At 45.7% G+C, this 22,294-nt stretch overlaps 7 non-coding genes and 1 pseudogene across 7 annotated transcripts; all 8 read left to right on the forward strand.

Moving 5' to 3' along the window:
- Positions 1-1,288: 1,288 nt before the first annotated feature.
- On the forward strand, positions 1,289-1,367 carry LOC130342272 (U2 spliceosomal RNA; annotated as a pseudogene).
- A 5,528-nt stretch (positions 1,368-6,895) lies between these two features.
- LOC130342264 (U2 spliceosomal RNA) lies at positions 6,896-7,081 on the forward strand. Its single transcript, XR_008881938.1, has one exon. It is a non-coding gene; the product is annotated as a U2 spliceosomal RNA (small nuclear RNA).
- Positions 7,082-9,162: 2,081 nt separating this feature from the next.
- On the forward strand, positions 9,163-9,353 carry LOC130342256 (U2 spliceosomal RNA). Its single transcript, XR_008881933.1, has one exon. It is a non-coding gene; the product is annotated as a U2 spliceosomal RNA (small nuclear RNA).
- A 2,069-nt stretch (positions 9,354-11,422) lies between these two features.
- On the forward strand, positions 11,423-11,613 carry LOC130342296 (U2 spliceosomal RNA). The gene has a single exon (XR_008881964.1). It is a non-coding gene; the product is annotated as a U2 spliceosomal RNA (small nuclear RNA).
- A 2,102-nt stretch (positions 11,614-13,715) lies between these two features.
- Positions 13,716-13,906, forward strand: LOC130342257 (U2 spliceosomal RNA). Its single transcript, XR_008881934.1, has one exon. It is a non-coding gene; the product is annotated as a U2 spliceosomal RNA (small nuclear RNA).
- Positions 13,907-16,005: 2,099 nt separating this feature from the next.
- LOC130342297 (U2 spliceosomal RNA) lies at positions 16,006-16,196 on the forward strand. Its single transcript, XR_008881965.1, has one exon. It is a non-coding gene; the product is annotated as a U2 spliceosomal RNA (small nuclear RNA).
- Positions 16,197-18,283: 2,087 nt separating this feature from the next.
- Positions 18,284-18,474, forward strand: LOC130342298 (U2 spliceosomal RNA). The gene has a single exon (XR_008881966.1). It is a non-coding gene; the product is annotated as a U2 spliceosomal RNA (small nuclear RNA).
- Positions 18,475-20,566: 2,092 nt separating this feature from the next.
- On the forward strand, positions 20,567-20,757 carry LOC130342299 (U2 spliceosomal RNA). Its single transcript, XR_008881967.1, has one exon. It is a non-coding gene; the product is annotated as a U2 spliceosomal RNA (small nuclear RNA).
- The last annotated feature ends 1,537 nt before the right edge of the window (positions 20,758-22,294 follow it).

A 22,294-nucleotide genomic window follows, 5' to 3' on the forward strand; every position in this document is an offset into this window, starting at 1 on the left:
CTGAACAGTCGCTTTTTATGTATTCAGCACCTATGTATAATGTTGTAAAAATGCTCTAGAAGCTAAAGTCGCAGAAATGTCACACATATTTGGCCTGCAACTTTCTGTGCGACAAATTCAGACAGGAAAAATCAGTATAAATCCTTAGAAAATTATCCCCCAGTGTCTCCATCTGCTGGCGGTATTGAATAAGCATTGCTGCACTGATGGGGTATGCATTAGACGAAAAAAAAGAAGAAAAAGAAGAATAATACGCCCAGAAAAGAGGCGAAAAGGAGAAAAACGTAAAAAAACGTGAAAAAAAAGTAAGAGGAAGAGAAGGGAAAAAAAGGTGGAAATGGGTTTAAAAGTGATTTCGGCGGAGAAATATATATATATATATATATATATATATATATATATATATATATATATACGCGCACACACACACATATATATAAACGTATTCTCCGTTGAGATATTGCAGCCGCTGCTGTGTCCAGGCCCAGGAGCCTTAGCACTGTGCTGTGATGTCACTCAATACCACTGACATCACTAGGTGTAAACAACATCTCTCCTTTGCTGTGTATGTGACTATGGAGCTGTTTGGTGATGTCGTCTATTATGGCCTTCATAGAAGCAACAGGAGATTGTTGCATCCATCTAGAACCCTCAGAACTACAGTGCTATGATGTCACTCACTTCCACAGGCCTTGCAGAGTGTAAACAACAACAACCCAGCTTTGTTGTGTATGTAACCATAGGGATTTGTGATGTCACCTAGAACCTTCACAGCAGCGACAGCTTTATGAGGAGCATCAGCACTGCTCTGCCTGAGCAGAACCATCACCGCCATAGGTTGTCAAATAACCCGGATTTAACCCACACAGGTAAGTCCAATGGGGTGCAGGCATGTCCTCTATGCTTACAGCTTCCCGTGGGTGTTGGTTTGATACCGTTTGGGGACAGCCAAGGAGGCATCTGCAGGCAACAAAGGTAGGTGTGTGCTTGTGTGTGTGTTTCCTATGCAGATCCTAAGCCCAGTGTCACATGCAAGTAGGAGGAGTAAGAAGGGTTCCTGGCAAATCCGGGTTATGGATTGCATTTAAAAAGGCCCCGTGGGAGTGCAATGGGCCCCTGTCTTGCTGCTTAGCAATAATGGTATGGGTTTAGGTTCTGCTGTGTGTACTGGTGGTTGACTGCCCCCCAGCCCAGAGTGTGCATGGAAAATTGTCTGGCAGCCTCCCTGACAGCAAGCAGTGATAGTGCCCATGAAGGGGACCTTGTTGGGCCCGCCCCTTTCACGGTTATCGCTTCTCGGCCTTTTGGCTAAGATCAAGTGTAGTATCTGCATTTGGTCTGGTCGGAAGGTGTCTGTGGTACCCCGCTTCTCGGCCTTGGGGGATTGTCTCTCCTTACGGAGGGACTTCACCCCCTTGCTGCTATTGGGGAGCGGGCTTAGTCCACGGACAACGGGTTGCGATCCCCCTGTCTCTGGGACCTTGTATCTCAGAAGGCATTTTCGGTACGTTGAGCGTTACCTGTAGCTTCGGAAGCACCTAGGGTACCCCCGACCTCTGCCTTGGGTAAGGGTTCCGCTTTTATAGCGGGATTCCGAGCCCCTGCTGCTATTGGGGAAGGGGCTTAGTCCCTGGGTGTGGAAGATGCCGTTCTCCTGGGCTTTCCCCTCTGGGGAAATGTCGATGCGAAATACCATCCGCATAGAGGTGTCGGAGAGCCATCGTCAGTTGAAGAACCTCCGCTTCATTGCGGAGGTGATTCTTCTTGACTACTTCCGCCTCAATAGGGAGGACATCCTGTGTCTAAATGACCAGGAAAGCCGTGGCCTGTATACCGTCACCTTCACGGCCACGGCGTGTTGCGATAACATCTATGCAACCTTGTCTGGTGCGGACCAGAGGGACGATCGACTCGACGGTCTTTCGTTCCAGTTCCTCTATGGTGAGGAACATATACCGTTGGTGGTGGCTATGCACAGCCCTCATGTGACCACGGAGGATATAGCCACTTTTCTTCGGCGATACTGCGAAGAGGTGCGATTCGCAAACAAAATCTTGAACTCCGTGCGGTTCTGGAACGGCAAGAGGAAGTTCTGGGTCAAGCTCCGTAAGGATCCCGGTGGTATTGGGGGTCTTTGCCATCCGCCCCCAAATTTTGCCATCGGGAGAGTTCGGGGCTTCCTGTTCTATCCTCAAATGCCTATGTATTGCCGAAATTGCTTGAGGTTTGGCCACACCCAGGAGACCTGCGGCGCGGAGCGTGTGATTCGCTGCAATAGGTGTGGCCAAGAAGGTCACATAGCCTCAAGATGTAGCCATACGATAAGGTGCAACCTCTGCGGAGAGGAAAATCACGATTTTAATTCCTGTCCCCATAAAGCAAAAACTACGATGGGTGGGTCAAGGCTGGGCCCACCCAAAGAGGGGACAGGACAAAAGACGTCCTTTTTTAAGATGCCCAAACCCCAGATGGCAGGTACTGATGGGTCCAGGCCCAAGACCTCTGGTGCTCCATCGGGGGGCCCACCGGTGGTAGTGCTAGGGGGAGGCCATGGGGATTCCACGAAGCCCGGGCGGGTGATCGAGTTTACTGCCCGGGAAATTGAAAGACGTCGATCGACTTCCTACCTGGCTCAAGAGCCCGCCAAAACTTCTGAAGGGGGCTCACCTGTGGCGGGTGGCAGCCGACGGGCCTCGGTGGGGGCAAAAGTGGACCCAAAATTGCAGCATAAGCCAGGTACTGGCTTGGCCCAGGGTCGCCCTGCTCCGGACGAAGAGGCCCCGGTGAAAGCCCGCCGGAAGGGGAGCCAGGTGGCCAGGTCTGAGCCCGGTCCTGTTACTCCGCCTATACAGGACAGGGCCAAGAAGACAAGTGGCGCCAAACCAGGGTTTGCTGCCCCGCCAGCAGTGGACCCGGTGGGTAAAACTGGCCATCGTCGATCGATGGGGAAGTTGGAGCAACAGTCCTCAGCAACGCTTGCTGGGGAACAAGCGATGAAAACTTCCCAAGGTAGCGGCAAAGGTTCCGGAAAAGAGGCCTCACAGGCCCCTGTGCAGCAGTTCCAGTCGTCAAATGATGAAAGAAGACGCAGATCCATCAGCCGGGGGCCAGAGATTACATCGAGTGAGAGCAACACAGAGGATATGGACAGCAGTGTGACATTTAAAAGACAAAGAGAAGAAGAAGAGGAAGACATTCAAAGGAAAGCGGCGTGCCGTAGTTCGGACGAGAGCGAGCTCAGGGTCGGGGCATCATCGATCTCAAGCTCCGACCCTCAGAACATCAAGGAGCTGATGACCCCGCAGGCGGGGGATGACGGTACGCAGCTTATTATTGACTTTGATTCTCCAAGCACGGACTCTCCATAAACTATGCCTATCCCTGTAAAAATTGCCTCACTCAATGTGAGGTCCTTAAAGAGCCCTGATCGCAGGGCTGCTTTATTTTCTTATCTAGAGACATGTGACTTTGACCTTTGCCTGCTACAAGAATGTGGAATCCCTAGTAAAATGGACTATAAAGACTTAAAAGAAGACTGGAAGCTGGGCCCATCCATATGGTCCGGTGCAAATGACTGTCGTTCTGTGGGTGTTGGGCTGCTCTGCCGAGGCCAGTCCTTTTCTATTCATACAGTAACTGAGATTGTGCCTGGCAGAGCTCTTTTAATTCATCTATATTTTAATGGACTTTTAATTCGTGTTTTAAATGTGTATGCCCCTCCTGATAAACAGGAGCGGGCAGAACTATTTGAAATTTTACCACTGTTTTGTGTTGGGTCTTCCCCCCTGCTGGTGGGAGGTGATTTTAACTGCATACGTGATGGGGAACACCGGCAGGGTGGGGATATTAATCGTAAAGACCGCACTTCTTACCTGCTTAAAAATTTTATTGATGATTTTAATTTGAAAGATTGCTGGAAGGATCTCTTGCCGGAGGACCCAGGCGCCACATGGTCCAATGGAAGAGTGAGCTCCAGAATCGATTTTATTTTTTCCTCTAGAGCTTTTAAACCCCTGAAATGCACGCTCGAGCAGAATATCTTCTCTGATCATAAGCTCCTCTTGGTGGGCCTGGAGCTAGAGGGGGAGCAAAAAGCAAAAAGGGGCCTCTGGAGATTAAACACCACACTCCTAGAGGACCCTGAGATAAAAGAGGAGTTTGTGCGGACCTACCAATGCTGGCAATCACAAAGAAAACCCCACGAGCCTATGCTGCACTGGTGGGAGGGCACCAAATCTAAAATCAGATTTTTTTTTATCAAAGCAGGTAAGAAGAAGGCAAAAATGGAAAAACAGTGGTTTTATGTTCTTAACATGCGTTTAAATGTACTTTTTAAATTGAAAGAAGCTGGTATGGATGTAGAAAATGATATTTTAAACCTTAAAACTGAAATAAAACATGCCATAGAAAAGAAAGGGAAACAAATCATTTTTAACTCACATGTGCAGCACCTGGAGGAGGGCGAGAAATGTTCCCGTTTCTTTTTTAAAAAAGTGATGAATAGGAGGGATATCATCCAAAACCTTGAGGGTGAATCCACTCCAAAAGGCATGTTAGATGCAGTTTTTAACTTCTACCAGCTTCTTTTTAATAAGAAAGATCTTAATCCATCCTTTTTAGAACATGTTCTTAATTCCCTTGATTTTAAGCTAGATGTTTTAGACCAGGAGGTTTTATCCCGTGATCTTAACTTAGATGAACTTTTATTTGTTTTTAAAAGTTTTTCTAGTGGGAAGGCCCCTGGGGAAGATGGTTTACCCATCGAATTTTATTTAGCTTTTTGGGATATTTTAAAGGATGATATGGTTTTATTGTATAAAGAAACTTTTATTGTTAATGAACTTCCCCCTTCCTGGAGGAGGGGGATTGTATCATTACTTTTTAAAAAGGGTGAAAAGGATATGCTAAAAAATTGGCGCCCCATCACACTTTTAAATGTCGATTATAAAGTTTTAGCCAAGTTATTAGCTGTCCGTTTTAAACCTTTTATTCATAAATTAATTCACCCAAATCAGGTTTGTGGGGTACCTGGAAGGTCTATAGCTGAATCCCTAAATATTTTAAGAGATGTTTTATGGTATTTTAAGGATAGAAATCAAACTGTAGCAATTTTATCCTTAGACTTTGAAAAAGCCTTTGATAGGGTCTCCCATGAATACCTGTTTTTAGTTCTTAAAAAGATGGCAGTGCCTGAAACGATTTTAAGCCGAATCATGCTTTTATACCGATCCTGTTTTAGTCAAGTCTCTGTTAATGGCTTTTTAACCAGCGGTGTTCCTCTTTTATCAGGTGTCAAACAGGGCTGCCCCCTGTCCCCACTCCTTTTTATTTGCGCAATCGAACCACTGATGGCCCTCCTCAGAAAAGACCGGGTAGTAAGAGGCGTACCGATACCTGGTGGAGGAGGGACCCATCTAAAGGTGTTGGGGTACATGGATGATGTCACCATACTGTGCCCGGACTCTCCATCCATGAGGGGGGCATTGAGGAACACCAGCTATTTCTGCGAGGTCTCTGGTTTTAAGCTAAACACAGATAAATGTGACTGTTTTTATATTGGCTCCTGGGATTCATCCATCACCCCAGGAGTCACAATGCAACAGGATCAAATTAAAGTTTTAGGTATTGTTTTTAACCAGGTCAATGATGGGAGCCCTAACTGGGATTCAGCTATAGCTAAGATGGAGAAGAAGATTTTAATGTGGAATCTTAGAAACCTTACCATGGAGGGGAAGATTTTAATAATAAAGATGGTTTTACTCCCTATTATGCTATACATTGCCATGGTATTTCCTCCATCTATTTTATACATTAAAAAAGTAACTAGAATTGTTTTTTCTTTTTTATGGGGTTCAAAAATGGAGAAATTAAAGCGTGATTTTATGTACAAAAGTAAAGATAATGGCGGGAAAGATGTTCCTAACCTTTTTACTTTCTTTTACATAAAGTATTTCTGTTTCTGTTTTAAAATTATTAAATCCGATGGCATTTTTAGCTGCTTTTTAAGGTACGCTGCGGGCATGGTTTTTAAAAGATGGTTGCGCATCCCTCTGAACGCTCCGGTGCTTCTGTGTCCCCCAAAACATTATGTGGTGTTGGAAAAGACAGTCAGGCTCCTAGGTCTCCAAGATTTGGAGCCTGACATACTGGGGGACCAGAGAAAGGTATCAAAGGTCCTCAGGCGGAGTGAGGTTACCCTGGCAGTGTCCAATTTCACACAGGCAAGATCCAAAAAGGTATGGCGGAACGTGTACGGGAAGTTTCTGGCGAATGTACACAGGGATCTTGCCTGGGCAATCGTCCACCAGTGCCTCCCTACTCGTGAGTTCCAGCACAGGCGAGGACTGGTGGCGAGAGCCAAGTGCCCGAGAGATGGCTGCGGAGTGGACGAAACGGTGCTGCACATATTTTGGAACTGCCCTTTTGCACGGGAGCTTTGGAGGAAGGTAGGCCCACTTTTGAAGTGGGCCTGCGGCCTAAAAGATTTTAGTCACGAATGTGTCTTTTACGGTCTTTTTAACTGCCCCAATTTTAAACAGCAGATGATCTGCTGGATGATTATTAATTGTTTTAAAAATGCCATCTGGAAAGTTAGGAACATCTTACTTTTTAAACATGATTTTATTGATGTTAAAAACTGTATAAAGCTGGCCCTGAGTGAGATGTACATCTATTACCTAAGAGACAAGAAACAGTTGGGGGCCAGCGAGGCAGCATCCATGTGGTGTCTGCCTCTATGGAACGAAATAACAGTATAATCAGTTTTTATGACATTTGTATAATGTTTTATCCTGCCATTTTTATTTTTTCTCCTTTTATTACTGGTTTTATTATTTGTATTTTAAAACTTTTGTGAACCTTTTATTATTTTGCATTTTAAATTTTGTATGGTTTCTTATTTATTCAATAAAATTTTGTTGAAACCTTATCTGTTCTTATCAGTTTAATATCTGATACGTCCCCTATCTGGGGACCATATATTAAATGGATTTTTGAGAACGGGGGCCGATTTCGAAGCTTGCTTCCGTCGCCCTATGCATTGACCCGATATGGCAGTATCTTCGGGTACAGTGCACCACCCCCTTACAGGGTTAAAAAGAAAGATTCCTACTTTCATTGCTACCTGCTTGCTGGCTAGCCAGCTAGCCAGCCCTGTGGGCCTTGCTGCTGCAGCCAAAAAACAAAAGGTGGTGCTGCTGCTGCTTCTGCTGCTTCTGCTTGTGTCTGGCCGCTGTTGGAGCGTCCAGGCACAGGACTTCTGCTGCTGCTGACTAAATGGCCTCCTTAATTGGATCATTTGAGTAGCCAGCACACCTGTGCAGGTAGGGCATGACATGATAGGCAGCTGCCTTGATAGCGGGTGGGTGCTGAATGTTCCTAATTGACAAAATAAGATTAATGCTTATGAAGAAATATAAAATCTCATCCCTTCCCCAATATCGCGCCACACCCCTACCCCTTAATTCCCTGGTTGAACTTGATGGACATATGTCTTTTTTCGACCGTACTAACTATGTAACTATGTAACATAACATGGGGGGGGGGGGGTCTCCTGGCTGTTCACACAGGTGTGTCATTGCTGTACATTGACCATGCATTGCTTCTGTGGTATTGCAAAGGCAAAGACAAATGCTTCCAGCCATCCATTGCACTAATGGATTGGTCATCAGCTGGCTGTCTATGTCCCGCATCAATATAGACCAAAGTACAGAGGGTTAGGCTATGCTATTGTGCACCTACCTGATGCATCAGAAGGTGCGAGGCCCTTGCTAAATTCTGTGCACAGACTTTGAGATCTATACTTTAGACTGTATCTAAACCTGCTCCAACATGGACTGACATTCTGGCCTACTTTCAGCCGATGCGACTTGTCTGTCGCTGAACAGTCGCTTTTTATGTATTCAGCACCTATGTATAATGTTGTAAAAATGCTCTAGAAGCTAAAGTCGCAGAAATGTCACACATATTTGGCCTGCAACTTTCTGTGCGACAAATTCAGACAGGAAAAATCAGTATAAATCCTTAGAAAATTATCCCCCAGTGTCTCCATCTGCTGGCGGTATTGAATAAGCATTGCTGCACTGATGGGGTATGCATTAGACGAAAAAAAAGAAGAAAAAGAAGAATAATACGCCCAGAAAAGAGGCGAAAAGGAGAAAAACGTAAAAAAACGTGAAAAAAAAGTAAGAGGAAGAGAAGGGAAAAAAAGGTGGAAATGGGTTTAAAAGTGATTTCGGCGGAGAAATATATATATATATATATATATATATATATATATATATATATATACGCGCACACACACACATATATATAAACGTATTCTCCGTTGAGATATTGCAGCCGCTGCTGTGTCCAGGCCCAGGAGCCTTAGCACTGTGCTGTGATGTCACTCAATACCACTGACATCACTAGGTGTAAACAACATCTCTCCTTTGCTGTGTATGTGACTATGGAGCTGTTTGGTGATGTCGTCTATTATGGCCTTCATAGAAGCAACAGGAGATTGTTGCATCCATCTAGAACCCTCAGAACTACAGTGCTATGATGTCACTCACTTCCACAGGCCTTGCAGAGTGTAAACAACAACAACCCAGCTTTGTTGTGTATGTAACCATAGGGATTTGTGATGTCACCTAGAACCTTCACAGCAGCGACAGCTTTATGAGGAGCATCAGCACTGCTCTGCCTGAGCAGAACCATCACCGCCATAGGTTGTCAAATAACCCGGATTTAACCCACACAGGTAAGTCCAATGGGGTGCAGGCATGTCCTCTATGCTTACAGCTTCCCGTGGGTGTTGGTTTGATACCGTTTGGGGACAGCCAAGGAGGCATCTGCAGGCAACAAAGGTAGGTGTGTGCTTGTGTGTGTGTTTCCTATGCAGATCCTAAGCCCAGTGTCACATGCAAGTAGGAGGAGTAAGAAGGGTTCCTGGCAAATCCGGGTTATGGATTGCATTTAAAAAGGCCCCGTGGGAGTGCAATGGGCCCCTGTCTTGCTGCTTAGCAATAATGGTATGGGTTTAGGTTCTGCTGTGTGTACTGGTGGTTGACTGCCCCCCAGCCCAGAGTGTGCATGGAAAATTGTCTGGCAGCCTCCCTGACAGCAAGCAGTGATAGTGCCCATGAAGGGGACCTTGTTGGGCCCGCCCCTTTCACGGTTATCGCTTCTCGGCCTTTTGGCTAAGATCAAGTGTAGTATCTGTTCTTATCAGTTTAATATCTGATACGTCCCCTATCTGGGGACCATATATTAAATGGATTTTTGAGAACGGGGGCCGATTTCGAAGCTTGCTTCCGTCGCCCTATGCATTGACCCGATATGGCAGTATCTTCAGGTACAGTGCACCACCCCCTTACAGGGTTAAAAAGAAAGATTCCTACTTTCATTGCTACCTGCTTGCTGGCTAGCCAGCTAGCCAGCCCTGTGGGCCTTGCTGCTGCAGCCAAAAAACAAAAGGTGGTGCTGCTGCTGCTGCTTCTGCTGCTTCTGCTTGTGTCTGGCCGCTGTTGGAGCGTCCAGGCACAGGACTTCTGCTGCTGCTGACTAAATGGCCTCCTTAATTGGATCATTTGAGTAGCCAGCACACCTGTGCAGGTAGGGCATGACATGATAGGCAGCTGCCTTGATAGCGGGTGGGTGCTGAATGTTCCTAATTGACAAAATAAGATTAATGCTTATGAAGAAATATAAAATCTCATCCCTTCCCCAATATCGCGCCACACCCCTACCCCTTAATTCCCTGGTTGAACTTGATGGACATATGTCTTTTTTCGACCGTACTAACTATGTAACTATGTAACATAACATGGGGGGGGGGGGGGTCTCCTGGCTGTTCACACAGGTGTGTCATTGCTGTACATTGACCATGCATTGCTTCTGTGGTATTGCAAAGACAAATGCTTCCAGCCATCCATTGCACTAATGGATTGGTCATCAGCTGGCTGTCTATGTCCCGCATCAATATAGACCAAAGTACAGAGGGTTAGGCTATGCTATTGTGCACCTACCTGATGCATCAGAAGGTGCGAGGCCCTTGCTAAATTCTGTGCACAGACTTTGAGATCTATACTTTAGACTGTATCTAAACCTGCTCCAACATGGACTGACATTCTGGCCTACTTTCAGCCGATGCGACTTGTCTGTCGCTGAACAGTCGCTTTTTATGTATTCAGCACCTATGTATAATGTTGTAAAAATGCTCTAGAAGCTAAAGTCGCAGAAATGTCACACATATTTGGCCTGCAACTTTCTGTGCGACAAATTCAGACAGGAAAAATCAGTATAAATCCTTAGAAAATTATCCCCCAGTGTCTCCATCTGCTGGCGGTATTGAATAAGCATTGCTGCACTGATGGGGTATGCATTAGACGAAAAAAAAGAAGAAAAAGAAGAATAATACGCCCAGAAAAGAGGCGAAAAGGAGAAAAACGTAAAAAAACGTGAAAAAAAAGTAAGAGGAAGAGAAGGGAAAAAAAGGTGGAAATGGGTTTAAAAGTGATTTCGGCGGAGAAATATATATATATATATATATATATATATATATATACGCGCACACACACACATATATATAAACGTATTCTCCGTTGAGATATTGCAGCCGCTGCTGTGTCCAGGCCCAGGAGCCTTAGCACTGTGCTGTGATGTCACTCAATACCACTGACATCACTAGGTGTAAACAACATCTCTCCTTTGCTGTGTATGTGACTATGGAGCTGTTTGGTGATGTCGTCTATTATGGCCTTCATAGAAGCAACAGGAGATTGTTGCATCCATCTAGAACCCTCAGAACTACAGTGCTATGATGTCACTCACTTCCACAGGCCTTGCAGAGTGTAAACAACAACAACCCAGCTTTGTTGTGTATGTAACCATAGGGATTTGTGATGTCACCTAGAACCTTCACAGCAGCGACAGCTTTATGAGGAGCATCAGCACTGCTCTGCCTGAGCAGAACCATCACCGCCATAGGTTGTCAAATAACCCGGATTTAACCCACACAGGTAAGTCCAATGGGGTGCAGGCATGTCCTCTATGCTTACAGCTTCCCGTGGGTGTTGGTTTGATACCGTTTGGGGACAGCCAAGGAGGCATCTGCAGGCAACAAAGGTAGGTGTGTGCTTGTGTGTGTGTTTCCTATGCAGATCCTAAGCCCAGTGTCACATGCAAGTAGGAGGAGTAAGAAGGGTTCCTGGCAAATCCGGGTTATGGATTGCATTTAAAAAGGCCCCGTGGGAGTGCAATGGGCCCCTGTCTTGCTGCTTAGCAATAATGGTATGGGTTTAGGTTCTGCTGTGTGTACTGGTGGTTGACTGCCCCCCAGCCCAGAGTGTGCATGGAAAATTGTCTGGCAGCCTCCCTGACAGCAAGCAGTGATAGTGCCCATGAAGGGGACCTTGTTGGGCCCGCCCCTTTCACGGTTATCGCTTCTCGGCCTTTTGGCTAAGATCAAGTGTAGTATCTGTTCTTATCAGTTTAATATCTGATACGTCCCCTATCTGGGGACCATATATTAAATGGATTTTTGAGAACGGGGGCCGATTTCGAAGCTTGCTTCCGTCGCCCTATGCATTGACCCGATATGGCAGTATCTTCGGGTACAGTGCACCACCCCCTTACAGGGTTAAAAAGAAAGATTCCTACTTTCATTGCTACCTGCTTGCTGGCTAGCCAGCTAGCCAGCCCTGTGGGCCTTGCTGCTGCAGCCAAAAAACAAAAGGTGGTGCTGCTGCTGCTGCTTCTGCTGCTTCTGCTTGTGTCTGGCCGCTGTTGGAGCGTCCAGGCACAGGACTTCTGCTGCTGCTGACTAAATGGCCTCCTTAATTGGATCATTTGAGTAGCCAGCACACCTGTGCAGGTAGGGCATGACATGATAGGCAGCTGCCTTGATAGCGGGTGGGTGCTGAATGTTCCTAATTGACAAAATAAGATTAATGCTTATGAAGAAATATAAAATCTCATCCCTTCCCCAATATCGCGCCACACCCCTACCCCTTAATTCCCTGGTTGAACTTGATGGACATATGTCTTTTTTCGACCGTACTAACTATGTAACTATGTAACATAACATGGGGGGGGGGGGGGGGGGGGGGGTCTCCTGGCTGTTCACACAGGTGTGTCATTGCTGTACATTGACCATGCATTGCTTCTGTGGTATTGCAAAGGCAAAGACAAATGCTTCCAGCCATCCATTGCACTAATGGATTGGTCATCAGCTGGCTGTCTATGTCCCGCATCAATATAGACCAAAGTACAGAGGGTTAGGCTATGCTATTGTGCACCTACCTGATGCATCAGAAGGTGCGAGGCCCTTGCTAAATTCTGTGCACAGACTTTGAGATCTATACTTTAGACTGTATCTAAACCTGCTCCAACATGGACTGACATTCTGGCCTACTTTCAGCCGATGCGACTTGTCTGTCGCTGAACAGTCGCTTTTTATGTATTCAGCACCTATGTATAATGTTGTAAAAATGCTCTAGAAGCTAAAGTCGCAGAAATGTCACACATATTTGGCCTGCAACTTTCTGTGCGACAAATTCAGACAGGAAAAATCAGTATAAATCCTTAGAAAATTATCCCCCAGTGTCTCCATCTGCTGGCGGTATTGAATAAGCATTGCTGCACTGATGGGGTATGCATTAGACGAAAAAAAAGAAGAAAAAGAAGAATAATACGCCCAGAAAAGAGGCGAAAAGGAGAAAAACGTAAAAAAACGTGAAAAAAAAGTAAGAGGAAGAGAAGGGAAAAAAAGGTGGAAATGGGTTTAAAAGTGATTTCGGCGGAGAAATATATATATATATATATATATATATATATATATATATATATATATATATATACGCGCACACACACACATATATATAAACGTATTCTCCGTTGAGATATTGCAGCCGCTGCTGTGTCCAGGCCCAGGAGCCTTAGCACTGTGCTGTGATGTCACTCAATACCACTGACATCACTAGGTGTAAACAACATCTCTCCTTTGCTGTGTATGTGACTATGGAGCTGTTTGGTGATGTCGTCTATTATGGCCTTCATAGAAGCAACAGGAGATTGTTGCATCCATCTAGAACCCTCAGAACTACAGTGCTATGATGTCACTCACTTCCACAGGCCTTGCAGAGTGTAAACAACAACAACCCAGCTTTGTTGTGTATGTAACCATAGGGATTTGTGATGTCACCTAGAACCTTCACAGCAGCGACAGCTTTATGAGGAGCATCAGCACTGCTCTGCCTGAGCAGAACCATCACCGCCATAGGTTGTCAAATAACCCGGATTTAACCCACACAGGTAAGTCCAATGGGGTGCAGGCATGTCCTCTATGCTTACAGCTTCCCGTGGGTGTTGGTTTGATACCGTTTGGGGACAGCCAAGGAGGCATCTGCAGGCAACAAAGGTAGGTGTGTGCTTGTGTGTGTGTTTCCTATGCAGATCCTAAGCCCAGTGTCACATGCAAGTAGGAGGAGTAAGAAGGGTTCCTGGCAAATCCGGGTTATGGATTGCATTTAAAAAGGCCCCGTGGGAGTGCAATGGGCCCCTGTCTTGCTGCTTAGCAATAATGGTATGGGTTTAGGTTCTGCTGTGTGTACTGGTGGTTGACTGCCCCCCAGCCCAGAGTGTGCATGGAAAATTGTCTGGCAGCCTCCCTGACAGCAAGCAGTGATAGTGCCCATGAAGGGGACCTTGTTGGGCCCGCCCCTTTCACGGTTATCGCTTCTCGGCCTTTTGGCTAAGATCAAGTGTAGTATCTGTTCTTATCAGTTTAATATCTGATACGTCCCCTATCTGGGGACCATATATTAAATGGATTTTTGAGAACGGGGGCCGATTTCGAAGCTTGCTTCCGTCGCCCTATGCATTGACCCGATATGGCAGTATCTGCGGGTACAGTGCACCACCCCCTTACAGGGTTAAAAAGAAAGATTCCTACTTTCATTGCTACCTGCTTGCTGGCTAGCCAGCTAGCCAGCCCTGTGGGCCTTGCTGCTGCAGCCAAAAAACAAAAGGTGGTGCTGCTGCTGCTGCTTCTGCTGCTTCTGCTTGTGTCTGGCCGCTGTTGGAGCGTCCAGGCACAGGACTTCTGCTGCTGCTGACTAAATGGCCTCCTTAATTGGATCATTTGAGTAGCCAGCACACCTGTGCAGGTAGGGCATGACATGATAGGCAGCTGCCTTGATAGCGGGTGGGTGCTGAATGTTCCTAATTGACAAAATAAGATTAATGCTTATGAAGAAATATAAAATCTCATCCCTTCCCCAATATCGCGCCACACCCCTACCCCTTAATTCCCTGGTTGAACTTGATGGACATATGTCTTTTTTCGACCGTACTAACTATGTAACTATGTAACATAACATGGGGGGGGGGGGGGGGTCTCCTGGCTGTTCACACAGGTGTGTCATTGCTGTACATTGACCATGCATTGCTTCTGTGGTATTGCAAAGGCAAAGACAAATGCTTCCAGCCATCCATTGCACTAATGGATTGGTCATCAGCTGGCTGTCTATGTCCCGCATCAATATAGACCAAAGTACAGAGGGTTAGGCTATGCTATTGTGCACCTACCTGATGCATCAGAAGGTGCGAGGCCCTTGCTAAATTCTGTGCACAGACTTTGAGATCTATACTTTAGACTGTATCTAAACCTGCTCCAACATGGACTGACATTCTGGCCTACTTTCAGCCGATGCGACTTGTCTGTCGCTGAACAGTCGCTTTTTATGTATTCAGCACCTATGTATAATGTTGTAAAAATGCTCTAGAAGCTAAAGTCGCAGAAATGTCACACATATTTGGCCTGCAACTTTCTGTGCGACAAATTCAGACAGGAAAAATCAGTATAAATCCTTAGAAAATTATCCCCCAGTGTCTCCATCTGCTGGCGGTATTGAATAAGCATTGCTGCACTGATGGGGTATGCATTAGACGAAAAAAAAGAAGAAAAAGAAGAATAATACGCCCAGAAAAGAGGCGAAAAGGAGAAAAACGTAAAAAAACGTGAAAAAAAAGTAAGAGGAAGAGAAGGGAAAAAAAGGTGGAAATGGGTTTAAAAGTGATTTCGGCGGAGAAATATATATATATATATATATATATATATATATATATATATATATATATATATATATACGCGCACACACACACATATATATAAACGTATTCTCCGTTGAGATATTGCAGCCGCTGCTGTGTCCAGGCCCAGGAGCCTTAGCACTGTGCTGTGATGTCACTCAATATCACTGACATCACTAGGTGTAAACAACATCTCTCCTTTGCTGTGTATGTGACTATGGAGCTGTTTGGTGATGACGTCTATTATGGCCTTCATAGAAGCAACAGGAGATTGTTGCATCCATCTAGAACCCTCAGAACTACAGTGCTATGATGTCACTCACTTCCACAGGCCTTGCAGAGTGTAAACAACAACAACCCAGCTTTGTTGTGTATGTAACCATAGGGATTTGTGATGTCACCTAGAACCTTCACAGCAGCGACAGCTTTATGAGGAGCATCAGCACTGCTCTGCCTGAGCAGAACCATCACCGCCATAGGTTGTCAAATAACCCGGATTTAACCCACACAGGTAAGTCCAATGGGGTGCAGGCATGTCCTCTATGCTTACAGCTTCCCGTGGGTGTTGGTTTGATACCGTTTGGGGACAGCCAAGGAGGCATCTGCAGGCAACAAAGGTAGGTGTGTGCTTGTGTGTGTGTTTCCTATGCAGATCCTAAGCCCAGTGTCACATGCAAGTAGGAGGAGTAAGAAGGGTTCCTGGCAAATCCGGGTTATGGATTGCATTTAAAAAGGCCCCGTGGGAGTGCAATGGGCCCCTGTCTTGCTGCTTAGCAATAATGGTATGGGTTTAGGTTCTGCTGTGTGTACTGGTGGTTGACTGCCCCCCAGCCCAGAGTGTGCATGGAAAATTGTCTGGCAGCCTCCCTGACAGCAAGCAGTGATAGTGCCCATGAAGGGGACCTTGTTGGGCCCGCCCCTTTCACGGTTATCGCTTCTCGGCCTTTTGGCTAAGATCAAGTGTAGTATCTGTTCTTATCAGTTTAATATCTGATACGTCCCCTATCTGGGGACCATATATTAAATGGATTTTTGAGAACGGGGGCCGATTTCGAAGCTTGCTTCCGTCGCCCTATGCATTGACCCGATATGGCAGTATCTTCGGGTACAGTGCACCACCCCCTTACAGGGTTAAAAAGAAAGATTCCTACTTTCATTGCTACCTGCTTGCTGGCTAGCCAGCTAGCCAGCCCTGTGGGCCTTGCTGCTGCAGCCAAAAAACAAAAGGTGGTGCTGCTGCTTCTGCTGCTTCTGCTTGTGTCTGGCCGCTGTTGGAGCGTCCAGGCACAGGACTTCTGCTGCTGCTGACTAAATGGCCTCCTTAATTGGATCATTTGAGTAGCCAGCACACCTGTGCAGGTAGGGCATGACATGATAGGCAGCTGCCTTGATAGCGGGTGGGTGCTGAATGTTCCTAATTGACAAAATAAGATTAATGCTTATGAAGAAATATAAAATCTCATCCCTTCCCCAATATCGCGCCACACCCCTACCCCTTAATTCCCTGGTTGAACTTGATGGACATATGTCTTTTTTCGACCGTACTAACTATGTAACTATGTAACATAACATGGGGGGGGGGGGGGGGTCTCCTGGCTGTTCACACAGGTGTGTCATTGCTGTACATTGACCATGCATTGCTTCTGTGGTATTGCAAAGGCAAAGACAAATGCTTCCAGCCATCCATTGCACTAATGGATTGGTCATCAGCTGGCTGTCTATGTCCCGCATCAATATAGACCAAAGTACAGAGGGTTAGGCTATGCTATTGTGCACCTACCTGATGCATCAGAAGGTGCGAGGCCCTTGCTAAATTCTGTGCACAGACTTTGAGATCTATACTTTAGACTGTATCTAAACCTGCTCCAACATGGACTGACATTCTGGCCTACTTTCAGCCGATGCGACTTGTCTGTCGCTGAACAGTCGCTTTTTATGTATTCAGCACCTATGTATAATGTTGTAAAAATGCTCTAGAAGCTAAAGTCGCAGAAATGTCACACATATTTGGCCTGCAACTTTCTGTGCGACAAATTCAGACAGGAAAAATCAGTATAAATCCTTAGAAAATTATCCCCCAGTGTCTCCATCTGCTGGCGGTATTGAATAAGCATTGCTGCACTGATGGGGTATGCATTAGACGAAAAAAAAGAAGAAAAAGAAGAATAATACGCCCAGAAAAGAGGCGAAAAGGAGAAAAACGTAAAAAAACGTGAAAAAAAAGTAAGAGGAAGAGAAGGGAAAAAAAGGTGGAAATGGGTTTAAAAGTGATTTCGGCGGAGAAATATATATATATATATATATATATATATATATATATATATATATATATATACGCGCACACACACACATATATATAAACGTATTCTCCGTTGAGATATTGCAGCCGCTGCTGTGTCCAGGCCCAGGAGCCTTAGCACTGTGCTGTGATGTCACTCAATACCACTGACATCACTAGGTGTAAACAACATCTCTCCTTTGCTGTGTATGTGACTATGGAGCTGTTTGGTGATGTCGTCTATTATGGCCTTCATAGAAGCAACAGGAGATTGTTGCATCCATCTAGAACCCTCAGAACTACAGTGCTATGATGTCACTCACTTCCACAGGCCTTGCAGAGTGTAAACAACAACAACCCAGCTTTGTTGTGTATGTAACCATAGGGATTTGTGATGTCACCTAGAACCTTCACAGCAGCGACAGCTTTATGAGGAGCATCAGCACTGCTCTGCCTGAGCAGAACCATCACCGCCATAGGTTGTCAAATAACCCGGATTTAACCCACACAGGTAAGTCCAATGGGGTGCAGGCATGTCCTCTATGCTTACAGCTTCCCGTGGGTGTTGGTTTGATACCGTTTGGGGACAGCCAAGGAGGCATCTGCAGGCAACAAAGGTAGGTGTGTGCTTGTGTGTGTGTTTCCTATGCAGATCCTAAGCCCAGTGTCACATGCAAGTAGGAGGAGTAAGAAGGGTTCCTGGCAAATCCGGGTTATGGATTGCATTTAAAAAGGCCCCGTGGGAGTGCAATGGGCCCCTGTCTTGCTGCTTAGCAATAATGGTATGGGTTTAGGTTCTGCTGTGTGTACTGGTGGTTGACTGCCCCCCAGCCCAGAGTGTGCATGGAAAATTGTCTGGCAGCCTCCCTGACAGCAAGCAGTGATAGTGCCCATGAAGGGGACCTTGTTGGGCCCGCCCCTTTCACGGTTATCGCTTCTCGGCCTTTTGGCTAAGATCAAGTGTAGTATCTGTTCTTATCAGTTTAATATCTGATACGTCCCCTATCTGGGGACCATATATTAAATGGATTTTTGAGAACGGGGGCCGATTTCGAAGCTTGCTTCCGTCGCCCTATGCATTGACCCGATATGGCAGTATCTTCGGGTACAGTGCACCACCCCCTTACAGGGTTAAAAAGAAAGATTCCTACTTTCATTGCTACCTGCTTGCTGGCTAGCCAGCTAGCCAGCCCTGTGGGCCTTGCTGCTGCAGCCAAAAAACAAAAGGTGGTGCTGCTGCTGCTGCTTCTGCTGCTTCTGCTTGTGTCTGGCCGCTGTTGGAGCGTCCAGGCACAGGACTTCTGCTGCTGCTGACTAAATGGCCTCCTTAATTGGATCATTTGAGTAGCCAGCACACCTGTGCAGGTAGGGCATGACATGATAGGCAGCTGCCTTGATAGCGGGTGGGTGCTGAATGTTCCTAATTGACAAAATAAGATTAATGCTTATGAAGAAATATAAAATCTCATCCCTTCCCCAATATCGCGCCACACCCCTACCCCTTAATTCCCTGGTTGAACTTGATGGACATATGTCTTTTTTCGACCGTACTAACTATGTAACTATGTAACATAACATGGGGGGGGGGGGGGGGGGGTCTCCTGGCTGTTCACACAGGTGTGTCATTGCTGTACATTGACCATGCATTGCTTCTGTGGTATTGCAAAGGCAAAGACAAATGCTTCCAGCCATCCATTGCACTAATGGATTGGTCATCAGCTGGCTGTCTATGTCCCGCATCAATATAGACCAAAGTACAGAGGGTTAGGCTATGCTATTGTGCACCTACCTGATGCATCAGAAGGTGCGAGGCCCTTGCTAAATTCTGTGCACAGACTTTGAGATCTATACTTTAGACTGTATCTAAACCTGCTCCAACATGGACTGACATTCTGGCCTACTTTCAGCCGATGCGACTTGTCTGTCGCTGAACAGTCGCTTTTTATGTATTCAGCACCTATGTATAATGTTGTAAAAATGCTCTAGAAGCTAAAGTCGCAGAAATGTCACACATATTTGGCCTGCAACTTTCTGTGCGACAAATTCAGACAGGAAAAATCAGTATAAATCCTTAGAAAATTATCCCCCAGTGTCTCCATCTGCTGGCGGTATTGAATAAGCATTGCTGCACTGATGGGGTATGCATTAGACGAAAAAAAAGAAGAAAAAGAAGAATAATACGCCCAGAAAAGAGGCGAAAAGGAGAAAAACGTAAAAAAACGTGAAAAAAAAGTAAGAGGAAGAGAAGGGAAAAAAAGGTGGAAATGGGTTTAAAAGTGATTTCGGCGGAGAAATATATATATATATATATATATATATATATATATATATATATATATACGCGCACACACACACATATATATAAACGTATTCTCCGTTGAGATATTGCAGCCGCTGCTGTGTCCAGGCCCAGGAGCCTTAGCACTGTGCTGTGATGTCACTCAATACCACTGACATCACTAGGTGTAAACAACATCTCTCCTTTGCTGTGTATGTGACTATGGAGCTGTTTGGTGATGTCGTCTATTATGGCCTTCATAGAAGCAACAGGAGATTGTTGCATCCATCTAGAACCCTCAGAACTACAGTGCTATGATGTCACTCACTTCCACAGGCCTTGCAGAGTGTAAACAACAACAACCCAGCTTTGTTGTGTACGTAACCATAGGGATTTGTGATGTCACCTAGAACCTTCACAGCAGCGACAGCTTTATGAGGAGCATCAGCACTGCTCTGCCTGAGCAGAACCATCACCGCCATAGGTTGTCAAATAACCCGGATTTAACCCACACAGGTAAGTCCAATGGGGTGCAGGCATGTCCTCTATGCTTACAGCTTCCCGTGGGTGTTGGTTTGATACCGTTTGGGGACAGCCAAGGAGGCATCTGCAGGCAACAAAGGTAGGTGTGTGCTTGTGTGTGTGTTTCCTATGCAGATCCTAAGCCCAGTGTCACATGCAAGTAGGAGGAGTAAGAAGGGTTCCTGGCAAATCCGGGTTATGGATTGCATTTAAAAAGGCCCCGTGGGAGTGCAATGGGCCCCTGTCTTGCTGCTTAGCAATAATGGTATGGGTTTAGGTTCTGCTGTGTGTACTGGTGGTTGACTGCCCCCCAGCCCAGAGTGTGCATGGAAAATTGTCTGGCAGCCTCCCTGACAGCAAGCAGTGATAGTGCCCATGAAGGGGACCTTGTTGGGCCCGCCCCTTTCACGGTTATCGCTTCTCGGCCTTTTGGCTAAGATCAAGTGTAGTATCTGTTCTTATCAGTTTAATATCTGATACGTCCCCTATCTGGGGACCATATATTAAATGGATTTTTGAGAACGGGGGCCGATTTCGAAGCTTGCTTCCGTCGCCCTATGCATTGACCCGATATGGCAGTATCTTCGGGTACAGTGCACCACCCCCTTACAGGGTTAAAAAGAAAGATTCCTACTTTCATTGCTACCTGCTTGCTGGCTAGCCAGCTAGCCAGCCCTGTGGGCCTTGCTGCTGCAGCCAAAAAACAAAAGGTGGTGCTGCTGCTGCTGCTTCTGCTGCTTCTGCTTGTGTCTGGCCGCTGTTGGAGCGTCCAGGCACAGGACTTCTGCTGCTGCTGACTAAATGGCCTCCTTAATTGGATCATTTGAGTAGCCAGCACACCTGTGCAGGTAGGGCATGACATGATAGGCAGCTGCCTTGATAGCGGGTGGGTGCTGAATGTTCCTAATTGACAAAATAAGATTAATGCTTATGAAGAAATATAAAATCTCATCCCTTCCCCAATATCGCGCCACACCCCTACCCCTTAATTCCCTGGTTGAACTTGATGGACATATGTCTTTTTTCGACCGTACTAACTATGTAACTATGTAACATAACATGGGGGGGGGGGGGGGGGGTCTCCTGGCTGTTCACACAGGTGTGTCATTGCTGTACATTGACCATGCATTGCTTCTGTGGTATTGCAAAGGCAAAGACAAATGCTTCCAGCCATCCATTGCACTAATGGATTGGTCATCAGCTGGCTGTCTATGTCCCGCATCAATATAGACCAAAGTACAGAGGGTTAGGCTATGCTATTGTGCACCTACCTGATGCATCAGAAGGTGCGAGGCCCTTGCTAAATTCTGTGCACAGACTTTGAGATCTATACTTTAGACTGTATCTAAACCTGCTCCAACATGGACTGACATTCTGGCCTACTTTCAGCCGATGCGACTTGTCTGTCGCTGAACAGTCGCTTTTTATGTATTCAGCACCTATGTATAATGTTGTAAAAATGCTCTAGAAGCTAAAGTCGCAGAAATGTCACACATATTTGGCCTGCAACTTTCTGTGCGACAAATTCAGACAGGAAAAATCAGTATAAATCCTTAGAAAATTATCCCCCAGTGTCTCCATCTGCTGGCGGTATTGAATAAGCATTGCTGCACTGATGGGGTATGCATTAGACGAAAAAAAAGAAGAAAAAGAAGAATAATACGCCCAGAAAAGAGGCGAAAAGGAGAAAAACGTAAAAAAACGTGAAAAAAAAGTAAGAGGAAGAGAAGGGAAAAAAAGGTGGAAATGGGTTTAAAAGTGATTTCGGCGGAGAAATATATATATATATATATATATATATATATATATATATATATATATATATACGCGCACACACACACATATATATAAACGTATTCTCCGTTGAGATATTGCAGCCGCTGCTGTGTCCAGGCCCAGGAGCCTTAGCACTGTGCTGTGATGTCACTCAATACCACTGACATCACTAGGTGTAAACAACATCTCTCCTTTGCTGTGTATGTGACTATGGAGCTGTTTGGTGATGTCGTCTATTATGGCCTTCATAGAAGCAACAGGAGATTGTTGCATCCATCTAGAACCCTCAGAACTACAGTGCTATGATGTCACTCACTTCCACAGGCCTTGCAGAGTGTAAACAACAACAACCCAGCTTTGTTGTG

The sequence above is a fragment of the Hyla sarda genome, unplaced genomic scaffold (genome assembly GCF_029499605.1).
Source record: "Hyla sarda isolate aHylSar1 unplaced genomic scaffold, aHylSar1.hap1 scaffold_647, whole genome shotgun sequence".
NCBI lineage: Eukaryota > Metazoa > Chordata > Amphibia > Anura > Hylidae > Hyla > Hyla sarda.